The sequence below is a fragment of the Bubalus kerabau genome, chromosome 18 (genome assembly GCF_029407905.1).
Source record: "Bubalus kerabau isolate K-KA32 ecotype Philippines breed swamp buffalo chromosome 18, PCC_UOA_SB_1v2, whole genome shotgun sequence".
NCBI lineage: Eukaryota > Metazoa > Chordata > Mammalia > Artiodactyla > Bovidae > Bubalus > Bubalus kerabau.
Genome location: NC_073641.1, coordinates 72,611,988 through 72,620,905, shown reverse-complemented (window position 1 = coordinate 72,620,905; position 8,918 = coordinate 72,611,988). Strand labels below are relative to the sequence as shown.

Sequence of the window (8,918 nt, the reverse complement as noted above, 5' to 3'; positions counted from 1 at the left end):
CTCTATTTCTTTGCGTTGATTGCTGAAGAAGGCTTTCTTATCTCTTCTTGCTATTCTTTGGAATTCTGCATTCAGATGTTTATATCTTTCCTTTTCTCCTTTGCTTTTCAGTGTACTACAAAGTTTGCTCATTACAGATCGAGGCCTTCGGGGACAGCAGGGCAGAGTCCTCAGTCTGCAGCCGGCAGAGCAGGGGGTTTGCGCTGTGGCTGAGGGAGGGCCGCCGCGGTTCCGCTCGGGGGCGGAGCTTAGTGGGCTCAGCCTCCCTCTGACTCCTGGGCGGGGCACCCAGGCTGTCTTAGCGATCTGCCTCCGTGTGAGGCCAAAGCAAAAAACAGAGGTGATGCGGAAAGCTGTCAGCAGTCAACATTGAAAACGGAGTCAGACTCTCTGTTCTGTTCCTGTAGACCTCTCACTCCAGGTCAACCATTGCTTATCGTTTTCTTGCTATGTGTCCAGATATTTTCTACGTATGGATAAAGATATTCTCCCATGCGATTTATACCTCCATCATCCACCCACCCATAACTATCCATCCAAACATCCATCCGTCTGTTCATCCATCCTCCTTTTAGCATGAAAACAGCATCACATTGCATACAGTTTTCTGAATCTGTTTTCCGAGTAACAGCGAGCCTAGCAGGACTTTGTGCTGGCTCTCCTGATGGCTTCCGGTGTCCCGTGGCCCCAGCTGGTGGCTGTCCAGGGTGCTTTCGTTGCCCGCATCACAAACAATCCCTGTATCCTGTGCCGGTGGGATATTCCCTGCAAAGTTTGATCGCGAGGTCACAGGGCATGCACAATATACGTTTCCCCAGACTCTGCTGTGGAGCGCACTGGGACCGACAGGTAATCAGAAGGTCCTGCTCCATCACCTGCGTGGACTGGGGTGGGGGAGGGGCACTGGAGCCAAGCTGCCCATCTGAGTGTGAGAGAGAGCCGCAGAATTAGCCTCCAGCGTCCGTTCTTATCGTCCCTTTTTCTTATTACTCTGAACTGTCAGGTTTTCTTAAGCCAATCAGTTCTTATTAATTTGTAAGGAATCCTTTCTGGTTTTGCAAATAGCCTTCTGACTTGTCATTTGGCTATTTATAGAATGCTTTGCTCAATAAAACTTTTTCATTATTGTGAAGTAAAATTAAGCAGCTTCACCTTTTATGAAACCACTTGCTTTGTTATATGTAGGAAGTCCTCTTCTAATGAAAGCTTGTGAAAGTTGCTCAGTTATGTCTGACTCTTTGTGACCCCAGAGGCTGCAGCCCTCCAGGCTCCACTGTCCATGGGATTCTCCAGGCAGGAATACTGAAGTGAGTATTCCCTTCTCCAGATCTTCCTGACCCACGGCTCGAATCCAGGTCTCCTGCACTGCAGGCTTATTCTTTGCCATCTGAACCTCAAGAGAAACTAATGAAAGTTTAGTTGTTTTCTTATTACTCATGATTTTGTTCTGATAGTTTTTAATGGGTATACATGACTTGATGCTCCATCAAGAAATTCTTTAGTTGTGAGGTATGGCAAGAAATCCCTCACTGCAATTAGCTGGCAGCTCGCCTCAGTGCCATTCTGAAGTTATTAATCTTTTAGATTAGAAATGCTACTTTTATCAAGCTAAACTTTCTGAATTTTATTTCACCTCTGGGCTTTATATATTTTACTTGATCTACATGCTGACTTCTTGCCTATGGTTTTATTTGTTGTGCTTAATGATATATTTCAATCAAAGAAGGCAGAGTCCCTGAATTACTCTTTTTTCAAAACTTTCCTTTTAAAAACTGTTTACATTCCAGAAAAATCTTTAGGGTTATTATGTCACATTACACAGGTCCTCTCTCTACTGGAAATGTATTAAAATGTAGAGTAATTGAGTACAGATGGTATCTTTATATACTTGTCTTTTTAGCCAAGAACATGATTTGTTGCTATTGATTCATTAGTCTTTTATGTATTTATGTAATATTTTAAAATATATCTTGCATTTTCTTAGATTTACAGATATTATAATAGCTATTTTATTATAGGCTGAATTGTTTATACCTTTATATTTCTAATTGGTCACTGGTTTTTAAATAGGAAAAGTGTTGTTTTTGTATTTTAAATGTTATTGCATTTTAATATTATTTAATTTCCAGATTAAACTCAAGTTATAATTTAATATACATATACAAATAATAATTTTAATTAAATAAAATATTTCCAGATTTAGTTTATTTTGACACGTAATTACAGACTCTACAGAGCAACAATTTTCTTCTTTTGCCAACACTGCTGTTCTCAGCACGTGACCAGGGCAAGCCTTCCACCGAGCTGAGACTGTATCACCACCTTTAGCATGGGCTTGCTCGCCTAGGGTGCACTTGGGTGAAGAGGCTTGGCCAGCTAAGAGGGCTGAGTGGATGCTCAGCCTCCCTGGGAGAGGAAACTTCATGCTCCTAGATGCCCACAGCTCCAGAAGCTTGGGCACTTCCCTGAAAGGGGCGGGGCTGTGCCAGCAGCAGGGCCAGGGAGGAGGGGCAGAGAGGGGGCCCTGCCGTCTGGGGCCGTGCACACACGTCTCTTTCTCAAGGGCATTCGAGGTGGGCGGGGGGCGGACTCAGGTGGCTGGAGGAGTGCCCCCGAGGAAGGGCTGGGTGGGCAAGGGCTCCTTTTTTCCTTCGGGGGGCACTTGGGTGTGGCCGTTTGTGGGGCCCACGTCCATATTTACTGAAGAGAAGTGAAAAAGCAGCAGCAGGTGAATTCAGCGGATACAGGGCGACAGCCCCAGCCACACAGCGGGAGCCGGCTCTGGGCGAGTCCTGGGGGCTGGCCCCTGTCCTCCTGGAGGGAAGGACAGCCTGCTGGACGGCCCGGGGCTGCTCCCACTGGGGTGCCTCTCTGCCCCTCTCCCCCGCAGCAGCGCACACACGCATGTGGCCCCCACGCCCATCGCCTGCGCATGGGGGCGTGGTGCTCCCGGGCCTGGTGGAGACGGGCGTCCCTGATGGGCTACATGGCCCGGCGCTTCCGGGGCATCCTGCATGGCTTGCAGCCCCGTCTTTAGAACCCCCGGCTTCTGTCCTCCTTCTTGACTCCAGACCTTCGCTTCCTGCCCAGCCCCCTGCCCAAGCTCCCCCCAGGGCCAGTGTCAGCTTTAGGGGTCTTGCTCTGTGTAGTCCCCACCACTCGCTGACCCATCAGCAGGCCCCCTTGGCTCCGGCTCTGCAGCACTGGGGACGCCTGTCTCTCTTCACCTGTCTGCGTCCCCAGGCCCAGCCCCGGGAGCCTTCCTGTGCCCCAACATGCCTCTGCTCTCTCACCTGGACACAGCTTCATGCAACACTCACACCTCAGGCCTCCTTCTGCTAAAACCCCGACAGATATCCACCGTGGCCACACCTTGCTTACAGGGCCCCTGATGCCTGCACTCAGCTGCGTCCTCACCTGGCCCTGCAAGGCCCCTGTCTGCCTGCCTGTAGCTGCGTCCTCACCTGGCCCTGCAGCCACACTCACCTGCTTACCTGGTGCTCCTGCCCTGGGCCCCGATGCGTGCTCTCCCGTGGGCCTCTGCTCACCCGCCTGTCAGAAGCTGTAAGTGAGGCCAGCCCACGGCCCATGACTCAGTGTTTGGGGGCCGAGAGCGTGAATGTGCCCAGAAGGCGTCTTCAGTTTCTTTCTACCCTCTCTTTCTGGCATGATTTCAGGGCCATTGCCCATGACTGGTTTTACTGAAGTTCTAGACTCTTCTCTACAAGGGGTCCTGGTAACTGTTCACACATGGTTTTGTTGAATTTATTTGGTTTTCCGCATTCCCACACAATGGACATGAGTTTGAGCAAACTCCGGGAGATAGAGAAGGACGGGGAAGCCTGGCGTGCTGCAGTTCATGGGGTCACAAAGGATCAGACACGACTCAGTGACTGAACAGCAACCACGCTCCCACCTTCTGCCATCCGACCCACTGGAAGCTATGTGTGTGCTTGACTGACTCGTGTCTGACTCTTTGCGACCCTCTGGAGCCCGCCAGGCTCCTCTGTCCATGAGATTTTCCAGGCAAGAATATTGGAGTGGACTGCCATTTCCTTCTCCAGGGGATCTTCCCGACCCAGGGATGGAACCCGCGTCTCCTGCATCTCCTGCACTGTCAGACAGGCTCTTTGCCACTGAGCTGCCAGGGAAGCCCGCAGGAGGCTACGCAAGAACCTAACACCTCATTTGTTTGTAAAACACAGGCTGTCACGGAAGAAACGCCTCATTCTGGGACCAGCCCAGGGCAGTTGATCCACTCAGATCAGAAGTGAGGGCTGGACCAGAGATAAGTCCATGAAGGCTTGAGTGTGGAATCACGACAGCATCTCACAGAGCCCGTGAAGGGGCAGGAGGGGCCTGCACGGCCTCTAATGAGCAGGCCCAGTGACGGGATGCTGTCTTGGTCCCATAGAGCAGACCACTTCATCGCTCTTTTCACCCAAAGCTTCACAAGTGAAGTCTTTTTTCCCCTGACTGATTAAAAATTTAATAGGCTTGATTAAGTATCCACTAGTTTTTGGTAAAGATTCAAAACAGCTTAAATACCTCTTCCCACTTCTAATACACGAATAGAGGTGCTACAACCCATTTTCTGTGTCTATAATTGTGTCCATAAAATTTATTTTATAATTTCATTATACTCTTGTGGACCTGCTGCCCTGGGGGTCTACAGTTTTTAAGTTCTGCTTGGAGCTTTCTATCCTGTTGTTCAGTCGCTCTGTCGTGTCTGACTCTTTGCAACGGCATGGACTGCAGCACGCCAGGCTTCCCTGTCTTTCACTATCTCCCAGAGTTTACTCAAACTCATGTCCATTGAGTTGGTGATGCCATCCAACCATCTCATCCTCTGTAGGTCCCTTCTCCTCCCGCCTTCAGTCTTTCCCAGCATCAGGGTATGTCCAATGAGTTGGCTCTTTGCATCAGGAGGCCAAAGGATTGGAGCTTCAGCTTTCCATCCTGGGAACGGTTTATTTAGAGAACTCCCTGCAGATGCCAGATGCATAACCTCACCTTACCATTCTTCTCCTGGATCTTTAGGGGGATAACATGCTGAGCCCCCAAACAGGTGCTGCAGCCCTTCTCCTGGCTCCTCCCAGTGGCTTTCCCTCAGCAGATACTCAATAAACACATCACCCCCCCTCCACTTCTGTGGAGTCTTGTGATTCTAAGCGCCCGTCTGCAGGAGGACGACTGAGCCTCCTTGGGGCCCCTTGGTGTCTTCAGACATGTTGCTGTCTTAAGCAGAGTAGCCAGGGTCAGGGGCAGCCTTCACAAGCAGGGCCAACCCTCTGGCTGATGGGAAACATGATGCCAGTCCTTCAACAAAGCTCTTCAGATGGCCCGTCTTAAATGCATGCAGGAGGCAGGGGCTTATATGAAAATAGTTAATTCTCCCCTGCTGGCTCAGTGGGTGAAGAATCCATCTGCAATGCAAGAGACCCAGGTTCAATGGGTGGGTTGGGAAGATCTCCTGGAGAAGGTAATGTCAACCCACTCCAGTATTCTTGCCTGGAGAATCCCATGGACAGAGGAACCTGGCGGGTCGGACACAACTGAGCCACTGGGCACGCGCACGCAGTCAGCAGACAGACCCTAAGATGATCCCGTGACTCCTGCCTCCTGGCGTTTCTTCTGCCCCACAGACTGGCCAAGGGGGTGGGGGTCCCTCTTGGGGTTACATTTCTTTACGAGAGACTCCATCTCCACAGATGGGAGGGAGAGTCTCTCTGTGCGGCCTGATGAAGAGCTCATGCAGTGAGGAACTGCGGGGGTCCTTAGGGCCTGAGGGTGTCTGGGGGAGCTGCTCCCCGAAGTGGCCTGTTCTTTGCAGTGATGCAGAGCTCCCATTCTTTCCCTTCCTGCAGAGGCCCGCCCGCCGTTTCTCCCGTTTGACCCTCAGGCCCACCTGGCCGCTTCGACAGCAGCACGTGGAGACGGTTGCCCCCGGGGGCCTCTCCTGGACGTGTGGCCGGGGATTCAGACACATGCTCCCTGTGCCTCCAGCCTGCACGGCACCCTGTTTGCCTGCGAAAGACTGAGGAGAGCTCTTTGTTCCACCTACACGCTCTCCCACTTTCTTCTAGATGGTGGAAAATTTATGTCTTTATTTTTCTTTCCAGGAAAAACAAATCCTATTTGAGTTCTGTAAGAAGAAATTTAGAGGGTAGCACAGCATAGGAAGAAAAGTCACTCTTCCTTGTCATTTTTAGATGTGGCTGTCATAGCCGAGTACTGAGAAAAACCTGCACCCCGCACTCGGACTTCACATGTGTGTGGTCTGGGGAAACTTCTATTTAAGGCGTCTAGAAAGCGCCCCATTTCTGGAAAGTGCAGGTGGCTCCGACCGCTGCCAGGAACCGCCGGATTCACCTTCCCAGCGCCCGCCAACTGCCGCCCTCCCGTCCGCCAGGACGAGCATCCATTTTTCTACGGCTGCCACTCGCGCCTGTGTGACTCTATCAAATAACCATTTGTCTTGAGGTCTTGTCTGAAATAATTTGAACTGCCAAATCCTGAAATGAATAGGTTTTGTTAACACAAAAGGCTAAGGGACTGGTTGGAAATTTTAGAGAGCTCCGCGTCCCCGAGACTTAACGGATCACATTGTTGGGCTCCCAGGCCTCCTTTTGTCAGAACCCGCCTCCTGGGCCGGGATGATGGATGGTCCTGCTGCTGGAGGTGGGGAGAGAGTGCGAGGGCGGGGCTGGGAACTGGCTAAGCGCCCTGGACGCCCGGACCTCCATGCTGCACAGGGCCAGCCGCCGTGATTTATAAACTGGGCTGCTGAGCGGCCGAGGTGGGCCAGGGCCTCGAGTCCCGAGCGCTCAGACGCACCTGCCACGCGAGGCAGCATCCCAGCCAGCACCCGGGGTGACCGAGGCTCAGCCATCAGCAGAGGGGCCACCCCTCCCTCCCCTCATTTTGGACTTGGGTCCCAGGACTGCGGGCTCCGGGTGGTCAGGGTCCATGGTGGGCGTGTGCTGAGGGAGCCGGCCGCTTGCACAATTCGCGTGGCTGTGCGTGAGGCCCGACCAGAGGGGCGCTGGCCGGCCTTCCTCCTCACTCTCTGTCCCCTCGGCCCCTCTGAGGACCCCGCCCCGGCTGCCGCTGAGACATCCAGCTAGCCTCTCTCCCTGGACCCCGGCTCACCTGACTTGGCTCCCCCAGGGCCTTCCTTCTGAGCTGGGGGTGAAGCCACACAGGTGCGTGCAGCCCCCCGGACCTGCCAGCCGCTGCTGGGGGGACTGGCTGGACACTCCGCTCCAGCCGGCCGGCTCCATCCGGGCCTCCCTCCCCCGGGGGAGAGGCGGTGGGCGGAGGCCCGGACCTCACGGTAAGCGGGGCGCAGTGTGTGGACGCCCGCTGCGCGGTGCTCTCAGCGTCCGTGGAGATAATGGCTCCAACCGGAGTCAGCCTCTCAACCAACTCGCAGATGAAGGTAGGGGGCCCGGCTCCGGGCTGCAGGTGAGCAGCCAGCCGATCGGTCAGTGGAGACCCATTCCGAGAAGAAGAGCATGCTCACGGCTCCCCAGAGGGAGGCTCCGAAGTCACTTCAGTCTGCGCTGAACTCGGGAGGACTTGAGTGCGTCTAAAGGCGGAAGGCGCGGAGCACCCCACGGTCAGACTCAGCACACGTCGGCCGTAATGAACGGAGCGCTTTGCTCTGAGACGTGTAGTCTCTTCCTCAAACGCCTTTTGCAAGGCCAGGAGGTGCAACTAATGAATTATCCGGTGGCTCGAGATAGTGGATAGTTAACATCACCTCCTTTTAAGCATTTCTGCGGCTCCTGCTTTTTGCAGAATGTAGACTTGAAACCGGGAAACCACTTGGTGAGGAGACAGGTTGGAAGGGTGAGCTAAAGTGGTTCCAGAGCTCTGCAGGCGGAAACGCAGAGACCTCAGGGAAAATATTACTTCTGCAGAGAGATTTCTGTACCAGGATAAGACAGAAGTGGGTGGGCAGGAGGAACTGTCTCCCTTCCGGAGGATGTTCCCTTCTCCCACAGAGATGAGTTTTCATCTCCTGTGGCTGGTTTTTGAAGTCAACAAAACAGACTATTAGCTGGGACTAAAGTTTAATTTGTTGGCTCAAGGAACCTGTGATAGCTTCAGTTCAGTTCAGTTCAGTCGCTCAGTCGTGTCCCACTCTTTGTGACCCCATGAATTGCAGTACGCCAGGCCTCCCTGTCCATCACCAACTCCCAGAGTTTACTCAGACTCATGTCCATTGAGTCAGTGATGTCATCCAACCATCTCATCCTCTGTCAACCCCTTCTCCTCCTGCCCCCAATCCCTCCCAGCATTAGGGTCTTTTCCAATGAGTCAACTCGTCGCATGAGGTGGCCAAAGTATTGGAGTTTCAGCTTTAGCATCAGTCCTTCCAATGAATACCCAGGGCTGATCTCCTTCAGAATGGACTGGTTGGATCTCCTTGCAGTCCAAGGGACTCTCAAGAGTCTTCTCCAACACCACAGTTCAAAAGCATCAATTCTTTGGTGCTCAGCTTTCTTCAAGTCCAACTCTCACATCCACATATGACCCCTGGAAAAACCATAGCCTTGACTAGATGGACCTTTGTAGGCAAAGTAATGTCTCTGCTTTTGAATATGCTATCTAGGTTGGTCATAACTTTCCTTCCAAGGAGTAAGTGTCTTTTAATTTCATGGCTGTAACCACCATGTGCAGTGATTTTGGAGCCCTCCAAAAATAAAGTCAGCCACTGTTTCCACTGTTTCCCCATTTATTTCCCATGAAGTGATGGGACCAGATGCCATGATCTTCGTTTTCTGAATGTTGAGCTTTAAGCCAACTTTTTCACTCTCCTCTTTCACTTTCATCAAGAGGCTTTTTAGTTCCTCTTCACTTTCTGCCATAAGAGTGTCATCTGCATATCTGAGGTTATTGATATTTCTCCC

The 8,918-nt window shown here is 52.2% G+C and overlaps 1 long non-coding RNA gene across 1 annotated transcript; it reads left to right on the top strand.

Annotated features, from left to right (window-relative positions):
- Positions 1-308: 308 nt before the first annotated feature.
- Positions 309-6,453, top strand: LOC129633394 (uncharacterized). Its single transcript, XR_008705052.1, has 3 exons — positions 309-421; positions 1,251-1,307; positions 5,868-6,453. It is a non-coding gene; the product is annotated as an uncharacterized LOC129633394 (long non-coding RNA).
- Positions 6,454-8,918: the final 2,465 nt, after the last annotated feature.